This window comes from Oncorhynchus gorbuscha, linkage group LG06, assembly GCF_021184085.1.
Source record: "Oncorhynchus gorbuscha isolate QuinsamMale2020 ecotype Even-year linkage group LG06, OgorEven_v1.0, whole genome shotgun sequence".
NCBI lineage: Eukaryota > Metazoa > Chordata > Actinopteri > Salmoniformes > Salmonidae > Oncorhynchus > Oncorhynchus gorbuscha.
The window spans coordinates 89,213,242-89,229,236 of NC_060178.1; the positions used below are offsets into that span (position 1 = coordinate 89,213,242).

At 43.6% G+C, this 15,995-nt stretch overlaps 1 protein-coding gene across 1 annotated transcript in view; it reads right to left on the bottom strand.

The window, feature by feature from the left end:
* macrod2 (mono-ADP ribosylhydrolase 2) overlaps nucleotides 1-15,995 on the bottom strand; it is a gene marked incomplete at its 3' end in the record, with an annotated part of 1,344,506 nt that overhangs the window by 54,833 nt on the left and 1,273,678 nt on the right. The gene's annotated exons all lie outside the window — the stretch shown is intronic.

Here is a 15,995-nt window from a genome sequence, read left to right on the forward strand (position 1 = left end):
TGTGATATCACAAGGATCACTATTACTAAAGGTTTGTGCTATCCGGGATCCTTCAGACGTCCATATCAGTGGAGGCTACTGAGGGGAGGACGACTCATAATAATGGCTGGAAAGGAGTCAAAGGAATGGCAGCAAACACATGGAAACCATGTGTTTGATGTTTTTGATACCATTCCACTAATTCCACTCCAGCCATTACCACAAGCCTTTCCTCCCAAATTAGGGTGCCACCAACCTCCTGTGGTCCCACCCTAAACCCTAACCTTAACCCTTACCTTAACCATAACCGTAACCCTTAAGTGACTCTAACCCTAACCCTAACCATTTTAATTGTCAACTTCAATGGGGTAGGGATTTCCCAAGGGTCTCAGATAGCACGGACCCTATTATAACCCACCACATTGTAGTGACACCACTGTATCTTACAGTTAATAGCTTTCTCCTGCAGGGGGCAGTATTGTCACATAGTTTCCTCCCAATACAATACGCAGGTGAAATAACTCTTACTGTAGAATGTTGAGCTATTGATGAAAATAGATTCTAAAATACCATTCTACACAATAGGAGCAGGGAAGGTGTGTGTGTGCATGTTTGTTGTGTGTGTGTTGTCTGTGTGTCACTAATAGGACAAAGCAACACCGTGACTCGTCCTCCCCATCTTATTTAAAGTAAAGGATGAGGGATATGATTCCCCTGGGCAGACAAAATAATTTACACAATTCAAAAATGTTGCATGCTTTTTGAAACAAATGTTTGAGTCTGTACCTACTGCATTCAGTGTGTATCTGGATGAAGGGTTTAGTAGGAGGTTCTGCACATTCTAGTTCACTTCAGATTGACAACATACTCATAGGACTGTATGTATATATGTCAGTGGTTTGGACGTACAGTACCACTAGGAATGAGAGTCTCATAGGACAGTATGGATGTACACTACCGTTCAAAAGTTTGGGGTCACTTAGAAATGCTCTGTTTTTTAAAGAAAAGCAAATGTTTTGTCCATTAAAATAACATCAAATTGATCAGAAATACAGTGTAGACATTGTTAATGTTGTAAATGACTTTTAATGGAATATATACATAGGTGTACAGAGGCCCATTATCAGCAACCATCACTCCTGTGTTCCAATGGCACGTTGTGTTAGCTAATCCAAGTTAAAAAGGCTCATTGATAATTAGAAAACCCTTTTGCCAATTATGTTAGCAAAGCTGAAAACTGTTGTCCTGTTTAAAGAAGCAATAAAACTGGCCTTCTTTAGATTAGTTGAGTATGTGGAGCATCATCATTTGTGGGTTCGATTACAGGCTCAAAATGGTCAGAAACAAAGCACTTTCTTCTGACACTCGTCAGTCTATGGCTTTTTCTTTACACCTCTGCCTAGAAGGTCAGCATTCCGGAGTCGCCTCTTCACTGTTGACGTTGAGACGGGTACTATTTAAGTTGCAAAGAAAAAGCCATATCTCAGACTGGCCAATAAAAATAAAATATTAAGATGGGCAAAAGAACACAAAACTCTGGACAGAGGAACTCTGCCTAGAAGGCCAGCATCCCAGAGTTGCCTCTTCGTTGTTGACCTTGAGACTGGTGTTTTCCGGGTACTATTTAATGAAGCTGCCAGTTGAGGACTTGTGAGGTGTCTGTTTTTCAAACTAGACACTCTGATGTACTTGTCCTCTTGCTCAGTTGTGCACTGGGGCCTCCCACTCCTCTTTCTATTCTGGTTAGTGCCAGTTTGCGCTGTTCTGTGAAGGGAGTAGTACACAGCGTTGTACGAGATCTTCAGTTTCTTGCCAATTTCTCGCATGGAATAGCCTTCATTTCTCAGAACAAGAATAGACTGACGAGTTTCAGAAGAAAGTGCTTTGTTTCTGACCATTTTGAGCCTGTAATAGAACCCACGAATGCTGATGCTCCAAATACTCAACTAGTCTAACTAGTTTTATTGCTTCTTTAATCAGTACAACAGTTTTCAGCTGTGCTAACATAATTGCAAAAGGGTTTTCTAATGATCAATTATCCTTTTAAAATGATAAACTTGGATTAGCTAACACAACGTGCCATTGGAACACAGGAGTGATGGTTGCTGATAATGGGCCTCTGTACGCTATGTAGATATTCCATTAAAATCAGCCATTTCCAGCTACAATAGTCATTTACAACATTAACAATGCCTACACTGTATTTCTGATCAATTTGATGTCATTTGAATGTGTCACGAATCCCGCCGAAGATGGTGCCTCTTCCTGTTCGGGCGGCGCTCGGCGGTCGTCGTCGCCGGCCTATTAGCTGCCATCGATTCCCTTTCCATTTGTTTCTGTTTATTGGGTTTAATTGGGTACACCTGTTTTGAGTTAGTGTTGTTTGTAGGCTATTTAAGGGCACTAGGCCCTCTGGGTATTTGTGCGGGCGTGTTCTCTGTTATTTTGGTGTTGGTGTATTAGTGTTATCTCGTTATTTTCCGGACAGTTTTAGTCCTGTGTATTTTGGACGGGTGGTTTCATGCGCCCTAGTGTTGGCATGTCCATGTCTCCGCTGTCGTTGGAATGAATAGATTCACGTACGATATTACCTGCTCTCTGAGTTTGACTCCTCCACCGCACCATTTATAGAAGTCGTAACAGAATGGACATTTGTTTGGTGCTTTTCTTTAAAAAACAAGGACATTTCTATGTGACCCCAAACTTTTGAACGGTAGTGTATGTCAGTGGTTTGGACGTACAGTACTGCTAGGGATGAGAGGCTCATAGGACTGCTTGTATATTGTTAAGAATGTGCCCCTAATATGCTCATGTAGGACCGTCAGCAAGCAGCAGGATGCAGATACATAGATAGGCAGGGAGTTAATCGGGAGACTAGCTAAGGCCTGTGGAGTAATCATATTCAATATCTACTGTTGTGGAACTCCAGCTATAAATAGTCTCTGTGTGTGTTCACTAGGTCCTTAGCATGTGTGTGTGACAGAAGGGTCTACAAATGGATGAATCCACCTGAGTGACTTAGCTTTCAGCATCAGTACATAACACCACTTTACTCTCTAATGTTGAGGAGAGACTGATGCACTTCCAGTTGGGGGTTTCTGCTGGGTTTGTGTGAGAGGCATTAGGATGTGTGTAGAATATTAAACCTTACAGTGAGATAGCTGCCTACAGCAACAACCTACACCCCTTCCAACACACACCTATCCACATCTCCCTCTGACACTCCCTTCACCCATGACTCTCCGCCACAAACACTGTCTGTCTGTCTGCTCTTCTTTCCAGTCAACCTTTAGCGTCGGACAAATCATGGGTGAAAAACACACTGAGAAATTGGCCAAATAGAAAGTGCTTCAGAGCGCTACGACCAACAGCTGTCGTTATATGCGACGGGTGTGCAAGGTGTGGGTGTGTGCGTCACTGCGCGGCGTGCTGGAAAAGCCAGACGTCATAGGGGGAAAAGCCATTGATTCTCCATGCCTGCACTGAGCTTGTTTGAACACAGAGGGAAGCCTGTCTATGTAAGGGCAAACAGGCTACTGGCTACAGTAGCTGCTTATACTGTACTGGTAAGGGAATACGTGTGTGTGTGTGTGTGTGTGTGTGTGTGTGTGTGTGTGTGTGTGTGTGTGTGTGTGTGTGTGTGTGTGTGTGTGTGTGTGTGTGTGTGTGTGTGTGTGTGTGTGTGTGTGTGTGTGAGTGTGAGTGAGTGAGTGAGTGTGTGTGGCATAAATACGTCCTCTCAATTTAATTCTCTCCCCACATTTAAAGTAATACATATATTTTTTCCTACTTAGCTCTGACTATTGAGGAAAAATGTACACTCTTAGAAACAAAGTGTTATTTTTGAACACATCCCTGTGTCTAATTATGGATGGCACATGTTGTGTTACTTTAAGCACTGTGTTGACAACATTTTCCAACACATTATGTGTCAATTCCTGCAATGAATGAGTTAATAGCTGACAACCACACAACACACCCTAGATGTGTTAGATTATTGACCAATCACACTGTAGTCATCATGCATCTTTGCCGTGGCCTCACACTCCCCCACGCTCTGAAAAGTGAAGTGACAACTGACAGCCTGGAGTGATCCTCAGCCAGCCAGCAGGAGAAATATGACACAATAAATAAGGTATATTTCAACTTCATCTGAATGAGGTGACCATTTGAGGAAAATGCGGAGCAAACACAGCAATATTTTAACCTTGATTTATAAAAATGTTTCAGATGAGTTGTCAAGAAGTTAGGCTAGTTAGGCAAATGTTTACCATAATCATTACCATTACTCAGCATGCTATACTGCAGGTAGATTTTTAGAATTGTTTTTAATATTTGTGTTTTTGCATTTACATTGATTGATTTATTAATCTTATGCTACAAAAAAATAAATGACAAATGTTTCTAAACTAATCTAATATTTTTTTGCACCAGATACTGAAATGGTTGTTCCAGTTTAAATGGCTTAGGTAGTCTCCTCACAATGATCCTAACACTGGCAGTCATTCTGAAAAAAATCTAACTAAACTGTTGAATATGTGGCTGGATTCACTTTACCAGCCAGCATAATGTGACTTGCAGGCCTGACGTGGCCTGTAACCTGTAGTTTCCTAACACCACTGTGCTATGGTATAACTAGGCCCTGAAAGAAAGGCCTTATGATATATATGTGATAATGTATTGTCATTAATAATTTAAGGTATAACCATATACATGGGGTTTTATGAAGAACCCTACATAAAGGGTTTTGGGAGAACACTAGATAAAGGGTTCCCATATGGGGATAAAATGAAGAACGCTATCTGGTTCTACTTAGTATCCTTCTGCATCTCTTAAACCAACTCCTGTCATCTTTCACTCTATTTTTTCATATTTGTATTACACCTTTATTTATACAGGTAAGTCAGTTAAGAACAAATAATTATTTACAATGACGACCTATCTTCTCCCTCCCTCTCATCCGCCTATCTCATTTTCCCTTTCACTCGTTTATTCTGCTGTGTGCTAAGGAAACAGTTAGGGGATTGAACTTTGGCTGTGTGTCCTGCTCCAGCTCTGTCTTGTGACATCTGATCATTTCTCTATACTGTATAATAGAGAACGAAGAGTGATACTGCTGCATGCCAACTGGTCTGTGACATTGTCTCTTTATCAAGCCTCTGGTTAAAGTGTCTTTCTCAGTTGCCTCGCTCTTCCACTCAGCCACTCTCACCTCTCTTTCTGTCTTTCTCATTCACAGCCTCTCCCCCCTCTCTCTCCCTCCTGCCCGCTCTCCTCCTCCATCGTTCTCTGTCTCCCTCTCTCTTTCAATCTTTTTCTCCCTCTCTCTCTTTCTCTGTATCCTGTTCTTGGATTTTATGACAATTACATCACAAAGCAGATCATTACAGCACATCAGGAGGATTGTACATTAGTCCCCCTATGAGACAGAGAATTAGAGGCTGCGACCCAAATATCACCCTATTTCCTATGTAGTGCAAATCAAATCAAACTTTATTTGTCACATGCGCCAAATACAACAAATGTAAACCTTACCGTGAAATACTTACTTACAAGCCCTTAACCAGTGCAGTTAAAGAAGAGTTAAGACAATATTTACCCAATAAACTAAAGTAAAAGATAATAAAAAGTAACACAATAAAATAACAATAACGTGTGCATAGCCCACTATTTAGGTAGTGCACTATTTAGGGAATAGGGTGCCATTTGGGACGCACTCACGGAATCAGGCTGCGCGTGTAGATCGTGTACCGGAGTAAAGACCAAGTCTCTGATGCTGTCTCTTGTAGGCTGGGTGGGAGCCCTAAAGAATTCCGCATCGGTCTTCTATCACTTGCTGTCATCAGAGTTGTGTTGCAGCGACAACCTGCTGTATGCCAGCGAACGCTGGTCATTTTCGCAGATTCAACATGAAGAATTGTGGGAAAACTATCAGAAAAGAACAGCTGATATTCCGGTCAGAGGAACATTCTGTTGTGTTTGTCTCTCTCGCTCTCACTCTCCTTCTCTCTCTTCCACTTTTTCGTGCTGAAAGACGATGACCAGAGCTTACCCCTGATTGTTGCACAATTATTTTAAGTCAATAAGTCATCGTTTTAGTCAAAGTATGAAATATTTGGGCTTGAAGTGACAAATCTGAACTGCTCACTTCATGCAAATCCGTGTGATTACAGTGTGTTTTCCTATGATATGATATACAAATTATTTTCTGGGCTTAGTTTTATAAGGAATGTTACTAACCACCAGCATGGCATTGTTTATTAATCAGAAACAGCCCCAAAGCTTTTCCTCTTCATGTCTGAGATGTGCCAAACAGCCTTGTCTCCCCCTTAGCCATGGAGCAAATTAAAATTAGGGGGTCAAACTTATGTATATATTTTTCCCTGAAAATTATCATAATCCATTAGATAATTTGTACATTTTCACTTATTTTTTAGCTAGACTGTATTAAAAATATATACTGTATATATGGCCACTTTATAGAGAGTAGTAGAGGAAGATGAGGTCGTAAGGGGATTCCTGTAAGTAGGCTGAGGTCAATAGAGAGTGATAGGAATAACATGTGCTTCAGTAAGGTTGGTTTTTTAGCGTTCCTGGACAACTTTACCGCAGGAATGGAACATAAATCACAGAGGATAGATGTTGTGGTGGCAGATGCAGAGAAGTACTTGGGTGTACGAGATTTTACTGCAGCAGAGTTACAAGTTGGTAGAGCATGGCGCTTGTAACGCCAGGGTAGTGGGTTCGATCCCCGGGACCACCCGTACGTAGAATGTATGCACACATGACTGTAAGTCGCTTTGGATAAAAGCGTCTGCTAAATGGCATATATTATTATTATATTATTATTATTTGAACAACAGTGTCCCGTCCTACCAGGCTGCTGGCCAGTTGTGGGATTAGATAGGGCCAAAGTAGTGGAATAGTGATTGGGTTTTAATGGATGTAGGGTTAGTTTGTAGGGCAACTTTTTCACAAAGTGTAATGAAGTCATACTAAAGAATAGTAGGCTGATACACAGCCAATACACTAGGTGGCAGCATGACCTTCAACATTTGTTTGCGGACTGCCAAAATACCAAAGAAGAAGAAGACGTACACGTTAAATATTACCAAAGATTTGTATAACTAAACCAAGATAGACCACAGCCTGTCCTTTCCAATGGGAACAGATGAGTCACAGTGGGCAGAACAAGCAAGGAGATGGGCAGAGCCACGCACGAGCTAACGATTCTAGCATACATCTGCAAATTTCCATTAGGGAATGCCTACTCTGTGAAGTGCACGTGCAATAACTCAATTTGCCTTTGTACTCCTAAACAACGTGATTTTTACAACTTTGGCAAAGGCTAAAGTTTACAAAAAATTGTCCACTCTGTTCATACCAGACTCTAGTTTTGGGAACATAAAACTGTATTGAGATCAAATGTTTCAGCGATGAGAAAATTTGCAGAATGTAGGCCAAAATCTTCTTCCACTGCCGGCCTCTGGGCTTCCTCTCACTACCATCCACCAAGCGGATGCGTCATATTTATACATTCGGTGAAATATCGGTCTCATTGTTCTATCTGTGATATTACTATGAACATTTACGGTGACATGTGTCAATTGAGAAAAGCTGACTAAATCAGTGGTTCTCAATTCTCTCCTCAGGGAGCCCCCGCTGTTGCAGGGCTGGTACACCTGATTTAACTTGTCCATGAACACATTTAACATTACATTTAAGTCGTTTAGCAGACGCTCTTATCCAGAGCGACTTACAAATTGGTGCATTCACCTTATGACATCCAGTAGAACAGTCACTTTACAATAGTGCATCTAAATCTTAAAGGGGGGGTGAGAAGGATTACTTATCCTATCCTAGGTATTCCTTAAAGAGGTGGGGTTTCAGGTGTCTCCGGAAGGTGGTGATTGACTCCGCTGTCCTGGCATCGTGAGGGAGTTTGTTCCACCATTGGGGGGCCAGAGCAGCGAACAGTTTTGACTGGGCTGAGCGGGAACTGTACTTCCTCAGTGGTAGGGAGGCGAGCAGGCCAGAGGTGGATGAACACAGTGCCCTTGTTTGGGTGTAGGGCCTGATCAGAGCCTGGAGGTACTGAGGTGCCGTTCCCCTCACAGCTCCGTAGGCAAGCACCATGGTCTTGTAGCGGATGCGAGCTTCAACTGGAAGCCAGTGGAGAGAGCGGAGGAGCGGGGTGACGTGAGAGAACTTGGGAAGGTTGAACACCAGACGGGCTGCGGCGTTCTGGATGAGTTGTAGGGGTTTAATGGCACAGGCAGGGAGCCCAGCCAACAGCGAGTTGCAGTAATCCAGACGGGAGATGACAAGTGCCTGGATTAGGACCTGCGCCGCTTCCTGTGTGAGGCAGGGTTGTACTCTGCGGATGTTGTAGAGCATGAACCTACAGGAACGGGCCACCGCCTTGATGTTAGTTGAGAACGACAGGGTGTTGTCCAGGATCACGCCAAGGTTCTTAGCGCTCTGGGAGGAGGACACAATGGAGTTGTCAACCGTGATGGCAAGATCATGGAACGGGCAGTCCTTCCCCGGGAGGAAGAGCAGCTCCGTCTTGCCGAAGTTCAGCTTGAGGTGGTGATCCGTCATCCACACTGATATGTCTGCCAGACATGCAGAGATGCGATTCGCCACCTGGTCATCAGAAGGGGGAAAGGAGAAGATTAATTGTGTGTCGTCTGCATAGCAATGATAGGAGAGACCATGTGAGGTTATGACAGAGCCAAGTGACTTGGTGTATAGCGAGAATAGGAGAGGGCCTAGAACAGAGCCCTGGGGGACACCAGTGGTGAGAGCGCGTGGTGAGGAGACAGATTCTCGCCATGCCACCTGGTAGGAGCGACCTGTCAGGTAGGACGCAATCCAAGCGTGGGCCGCGCCGGAGATGCCCAACTCGGAGAGGGTGGAGAGGAGGATCTGATGGTTCACAGTATCGAAGGCAGCCGATAGGTCTAGAAGGATGAGAGCAGAGGAGAGAGAGTTAGCTTTAGCGGTGCGGAGCGCCTCCGTGATACAGAGAAGAGCAGTCTCAGTTGAATGACTAGTCTTGAAACCTGACTGATTTGGATCAAGAAGGTCATTCTGAGAGAGATAGCGGGAGAGCTGACCAAGGACGGCACGTTCAAGAGTTTTGGAGAGAAAAGAAAGAAGGGATACTGGTCTGTAGTTGTTAACATCGGAGGGATCGAGTGTAGGTTTTTTCAGAAGGGGTGCAACTCTCGCTCTCTTGAAGACGGAAGGGACGTAGCCAGCGGTCAGGGATAAGTTGATGAGCGAGGTGAGGTAAGGGAGAAGGTCTCCGGAAATGGTCTGGAGAAGAGAGGAGGGGATAGGGTCGAGCGGGCAGGTTGTTGCGCGGCCGGCCGTCACAAGACGCGAGATTTCATCTGGAGAGAGAGGGGAGAAAGAGGTCAGAGCACAGGGTAGGGCAGTGTGAGCAGAACCAGCGGTGTCGTTTGACTTAGCAAACGAGGATCGGATGTCGTCGACCTTCTTTTCAAAATGGTTGACGAAGTCATCTGCAGAGAGGGAGGAGGAGGGGGGGGGGGAGGAGGATTCAGGAGGGAGGAGAAGGTGACAAAGAGCTTCCTAGGGTTAGAGGCAGATGCTTGGAATTTAGAGTGGTAGAAAGTGGAGGAAAATGACAGAGGACAGAGGAGGAAAATGTAGAGAGGAGGGAGCGAAAGGATGCCAGGTCCGCAGGGAGGCGAGTTTTCCTCCATTTCCGCTCGGCTGCCCGGAGCCCTGTTCTGTGAGCTCGCAATGAGTCGTCAAGCCACGGAGCGGGAGGGGAGGACCGAGCCGGCCTGGAAGATAGGGGACATAGAGAGTCAAAGGATGCAGAAAGGGAGGAGAGGAGGGTTGAGGAGGCAGAATCAGGAGATAGGTTGGAGAAGGTTTGAGCAGAGGGAAGAGATGATAGGATGGAAGAGGAGAGAGTAGTGGGGGAGAGAGAGCGAAGGTTGGGACGGCGCGATACCATCCGAGTAGGGGCAGTGTGGGAAGTGTTGGATGAGAGCGAGAGGGAAAAGGATACAAGGTAGTGGTCGGAGACTTGGAGGGGAGTTGCAATGAGGTTAGTGGAAGAACAGCATCTAGTAAAGATGAGGTCGAGCGTATTGCCTGCCTTGTGAGTAGGGGGGGGAAGGTGAGAGGGTGAGGTCAAAAGAGGAGAGGAGTGGAAAGAAGGAGGCAGAGAGGAATGAGTCAAAGGTAGACGTGGGGAGGTTAAAGTCGCCCAGAACTGTGAGAGGTGAGCCGTGCTCAGGAAAGGAGCTTATCAATGCATCAAGCTCATTGATGAACTCTCCGAGGGGACCTGGAGGGTGATAAATGATAAGGATGTTAAGCTTGAAAGGGCTGGTAACTGTGACAGCATGAAATTCAAAGGAGGCGATAGACAGATGGGTAAGGGGAGAAAGAGAGAATGACCACTTGGGAGAGATGAGGATCCCGATGCCACCACCCCGCTGACCAGAAGCTCTCGGGGTGTGCGAGAACACGTGGGCGGACGAAGAGAGAGCAGTAGGAGTAGCAGTGTTATCTGTGGTGATCCATGTTTCTGTCAGTGCCAAGAAGTCGAGGGACTGGAGGGAGGCAAAGGCTGAGATGAACTCTGCCTTGTTGGCCGCAGATCGGCAGTTCCAGAGGCTACCGGAGACCTGGAACTCCACGTGGGTCGTGCGCGCTGGGACCACCAGATTAGGGTGGCAGCGGCCACGCGGTGTGGAGCGTTTGCATGGTCTGTGCAGAGAGGAGAGAACAGGGATAGACAGACACATAGTTGACAGGCTACAGAAGAGGCTACGCTAATGCAAGGAGATTGGAATGACAAGTGGACTACACGTCTCGAATGTTCAGAAAGTTAAGCTTACGTAGCAAGAATCTTATTGACTAAAATGATTAAAATGATACAGTACTGCTGAAGTAGGCTAGCTGGCAGTGGCTGCGTTGTTGACTTTGTAGGCTAGCTGGCAGTGGCTGCGTTGTTGACACTACACTAATCAAGTCGTTCCGTTGAGTGTAATAGTTTCTACAGTGCTGCTATTCGGGGGCTAGCTGGCTAGCTAGCAGTGTTGATTACGTTATGTTGCGTTAAAAGAACGACAATAGCTGGCTAGCTAACCTAGAAAATCGCTCTAGACTACACAATTATCTTTGATACACAGACGGCTATGTAGCTAGCTACGATCAAACAAATCAAACCGTTGTGCTGTAAAGAAATGAAATGAAAAATGTGATACTACCTGTGGAGCGAAGCGGAATGCGACCGGGTTGTTGAATGCGGAAGTTCTATTCAGTAGACGTTGGCTAGCTGTTGGCTCCTACGTTAAGGACGACAAATAGCTGGCTAGCTAACCTCAGTAAATTAAGATAATCACTCTAAGACTACACGCTCTAAACTACACAATTATCTTAATTTTTTTATTTTTTATTAACACAATAATAACACCTAGGGAATCTTTGGGATATAATATGGCTGACCAGAATTTAAAAAAGATGGTTCTTCAAAAGTATTTAATAATAACCTTTGATATTGAGTAAGGTTCTTTATAGAACCATTCTCCAAAAAGGTTCTATAAAGAACCTTAAAAAGGGTTCTATATAGCCTCGAAATGGGTTGTAACCATAGAGATCCTATTTAATTACTAGACGGGCTGTGTCATAAACCCTCAAACTTCCATAATGCGGTGAAAATGGCAACCGTTGTTGTCAGGAAGAAATCCAAAGTCTAAATGGAAGGAATATTGAGAGTCAATATTCACGTAATAATAAGGAATTCCCCCTCGACCACGCCCACATATTGAAGAAAACAAGCATTCTTTCCCATTTACCCCCAGTATAAAAGAGCCAACTTCGTCGTAAATGTTTTGTTATACAGAAATAACAAAATATGCCGACAAGCTGCTGTGTTGTTCAATGCACATGTACTGCCCTACAATCAGTGGCTTGTATTCATGGATCCAAGGGAAGCCAGGCTTCCCCCGAAAATGTAATAAGAAATATACAAAATCCATATAAAATAATGAATCTTTTGTCTCTCTGTGTTTCATAATTTCCCTTCAATTCGTAAGAGGCTGAATGTAATCTCCCCGGAGAAAGCATCCGAACGAGCAAAACAGCCACCTTATGTATGTGTAGGCCAACTATTTGATGCTGTTCGGTCAAAAAGAGTATGACATTGTTGCCGCCCGTAGCATTGAATGCAAGGGAAGCCAGCGAGCATTTGGACTCCCTTGATAAAAAAAGTATAAAATAATAGCCAATCAGCATTCAGCTAAACTGAGTGAGCTCAACTGTGAATGGTCCTGAATCACCAAAAACAAAGTGTTAAGGGAAGCCAGTTTGGATTTAGCTTCACTCCAATCACATCACGTCACATCGTCACTGACAGAAACATCTTGAATTGTTGCATCTCGTGGTGTTGTTGTCCTCCGGTCGCTAGCTAGCTAAAATTTGTCCTTTCCTAAATTAGCCATGGATGGAGATTTGGACTTATCATTTTACTTCTCTGTACTGGCCAATGATTAGAACTGCGATTTGGATCCAACAATACATTCATACATTGTGCCCTACATTGTGCAGCCAGAATAACAGCAAAATAGCCGCATTTGCATTTTTTAAAGCTGTTTTCTAGTGACATTTTTTTGGAAACATCCATAAAAATGAGCTAATGAGGCGCGATTTCGCCTGGCATAAAATGTGCCCACTCGTCAGAACACATACAGTTGAAGTCGGAAGTTTACATACACTTAGGTTGGAGTCATTAAAACTTGTTTTTCTTGTCAACAAACTATAGTTTTGGCAAGTTGGTTAGGGCATCTACATTGTGCATGTCACAAGTAATTTTTCCAACAATTGTTTACAGACAGATTATTTCACTTATAATTCACTGTATCACAATTCCAGTGGGTCAGAAGTTTACATAAATTAAGTTGACTGTGCCTTTAAACAGTTTGGAAAATTCCAGAAAATGATGTCATGGCTTTAGAAGCTTCTGATTTGAGTCAATTGGAGGTGTACCTGTGGATGTATTTCAATGCCTACCTTCAAACTCAGTGCCTCTTTGCTTGACATCATGGGAAAATCAAAATAAATCAGCCAAGACATCAGAAATAAATGGTAGACCTCCACAAGTCTGGTTCATCCTTGGGAGCAATTTCCAAACCACGTTCATCTGTACAAACAATAGTACTCAAGTATAAACACCATGGGACCACGCAGCCGTCATACCATTCAGGAAGGAGATGCGTTCTGTCTCCTAGAAATTAATGTACTTTAGTGAAAAAAGTGTAAATCAATCCCAAAAAAACAGCGAAGGAACTTGTGAAGATGCTGGAGGAAACAGGTACAAAATTATCTATATCCACAGTAAAACAAGTCCTATATTGACATAACCTGAAAGGCTGCTTAACATGGAAGAAGCCACTACTCCAAAATCGCCATAAAAAGCCAGACTATGGTTTGCAACTGGACATGGAGACTAAGATCGTACTTTTTGGAGAAATGCCCTCTGGTCTGATGAAACAAAATAGAACTGTTTGGCCATAATGACCATCGTTATGTTTGGAGGAAAAAGGGGGAAGCTTGCAAGCCGAAGAACACCATCCCAACTGTGAAGCACGGGGGTAGTGTTTTGCTGCAGGAGGGACTGGTGCACTTCACAAAATAGATGGCATCATGAAGATGGAAAATGATGTGGATATATTGAAGCAACATCTCAAGACATCAGTCAGTTAAAGCTTGGTCGCAAATTGGTCTTCCAAATGGACAATGACCCCAAGCATACTTTCAAAGTTGTGGCAAAATGGCTTAAGGACAACGAAGTCAAGGTATTGGAGTGGCCATCACAAAGCCCTGACCTCCATCTTATAGAACATTTGTGGGCAGAACCTAAAAAGCGTGTGTGAGCAAGGAGGCCTACAAACCTGACTCAGTTACACCAGCTCTGTCAGGAGGAATGGGCAAAATTCACCCAACTTATTGTGGGAAGCTTGTGGAAGCCTACCCAAAACATTTGACCCAAGTTAAACAAGTTAAAGGCAATGCTACCAAATACTAATTGAGTGTAACTTCTGACCCACTGGGAATGTGATGAAAGAAATTAAAGCTGAAATAAATAACTCTATCTACTATTATTCAGACATTTCACATTCTTAAAATAAAGTGGTGATCCTAACTGACCTAAAACAGGTAATTTTTACTAGGATTAAATGTCAGGAATTTTGAAAAACTGAGTTTAAATGTATTTGGCTAAGGTGTTTGTAAACTTCCGACTTCAACTTCAGATAATAGATCGAGATCATGTCTAGATGCTTTTTATAGTGGAGATCAAGTTGATAAATAACCTGGCTGGACTGATGAGACGGTGGATTGCGAAGTCTGATGGTACAGTGTAAATAGGCATTTTAACATCATAGACTTACCCGGTGGTAACTTGTGGAATAGTCACTGGCTGGAATGCGGTTTTAACCAATCAGCATTCAGGATTAGACCCACCCATTGTATAAATCCTATCATCGACTGATTTCAGCTAGTGTATGTTGGTGGATTGACCGCATTGTTTGAATTGAATGTTGGCATATTGGCAGTTAATTTAAAACATGTATGGTATCCTTCCTCTTAAACTGTCTGGCTAGCTACACAATATTTTATCACAGCACTGGCAAACTGTTCCTGTGCTAGAGCAAATGAGAAGTTTAGGTCATTTAAATTAGAGCCAGTACATCAACCCACCCTTTACAGTACATCACAGAATCATATTAAAACTTCACTAATTAATATTTCCTTTAAATACAATTACACCTTTACAGCACAGAACAGTCTTTAAATTCATACTGGATCGTGTGTAAGAAGTTGACTGAAGGAGTGTTCTTTTCCCGTGTTCTAAAATGTCTAGAGTGACTGTGCCAAGGCCTTTTGTCTGTGGATTAGCTGCCATTAAGCATCCAGCAGGCCTGATAAATTAGAATTTATAAAGATTATTACTAAATACTTACGCTCCATAATTCCTGTGATTGAATTTGTGAATCATATTTAATTATTATGGCTATGGATTATGGCAGAGGTAGTGATACAACGAGTAAAGCCTGAGAGATGTGAGGAGGTGTGTGTGTGTGTGTGTGCGTGTGTGCGTGTGCGTGTGCGCGTGCGTGCGCGTGTGCGTGTGCGTGTGCGTGTGTGTGTGTGTGTGTGTGTGTGTGTGTGTGTGTGTGTGTGTGTGTGCGTGTGCGTGTGCGTGTGTGTGTGTGCGTATATGTGTGTGTGTGTGTGTGTGTGTGCTTGCGAGATCTGAGGAGGTGTTAGTCAGTGTTTTGTTCAATTAGATTACAATGCATTGGTGCCCTTGAAGCAGCTTCACTAGCTATCTATCTTTTCCAGCCTCTGCGGCTATCTGTGTGTGTGTGTGTGTGTCTAATGCGTGTGCTTTAGACTACAATCAAGTGGTAGCGGTAGAGCGATTATTTCCCCAAAGAAAACATCACTGTAGTAGATATCTTTTTTTTAAACCCCCCCCCCAACCATAAGCTTGGAGCCAAATGGATGGTGTGCCAAGCTAATTGCCTTACGACGCCCTCCAGTGTAAGAATCTAATTATCTCTGGTCCATCTTACTGGAGAGGACTATAATTGTTTCAGTATTACACATCCAAAGTCCCTGAAACTGCAGAATAGCCTGATAATGCTTCTTAAATAAGTTTCCCCTGAAAGAAAACATTCTTTATAAAACCTCCCGGCTTCATCCTGTATTCATTTCCACAGAGAGGAACTTGGCACAGGGGAGAGATGGAGATTAGGGATACTGACCATGAATGATTGCATGCAAGCAAGCGTGCACACACGCTTGCACGCATTCTCACTCACACACACACACACACACACACACACACACACACACACACACACACACACACACACACACACACACACACACACACACACACACACACACACACACACACACACACACACACACACACACACACACACACACACACACAC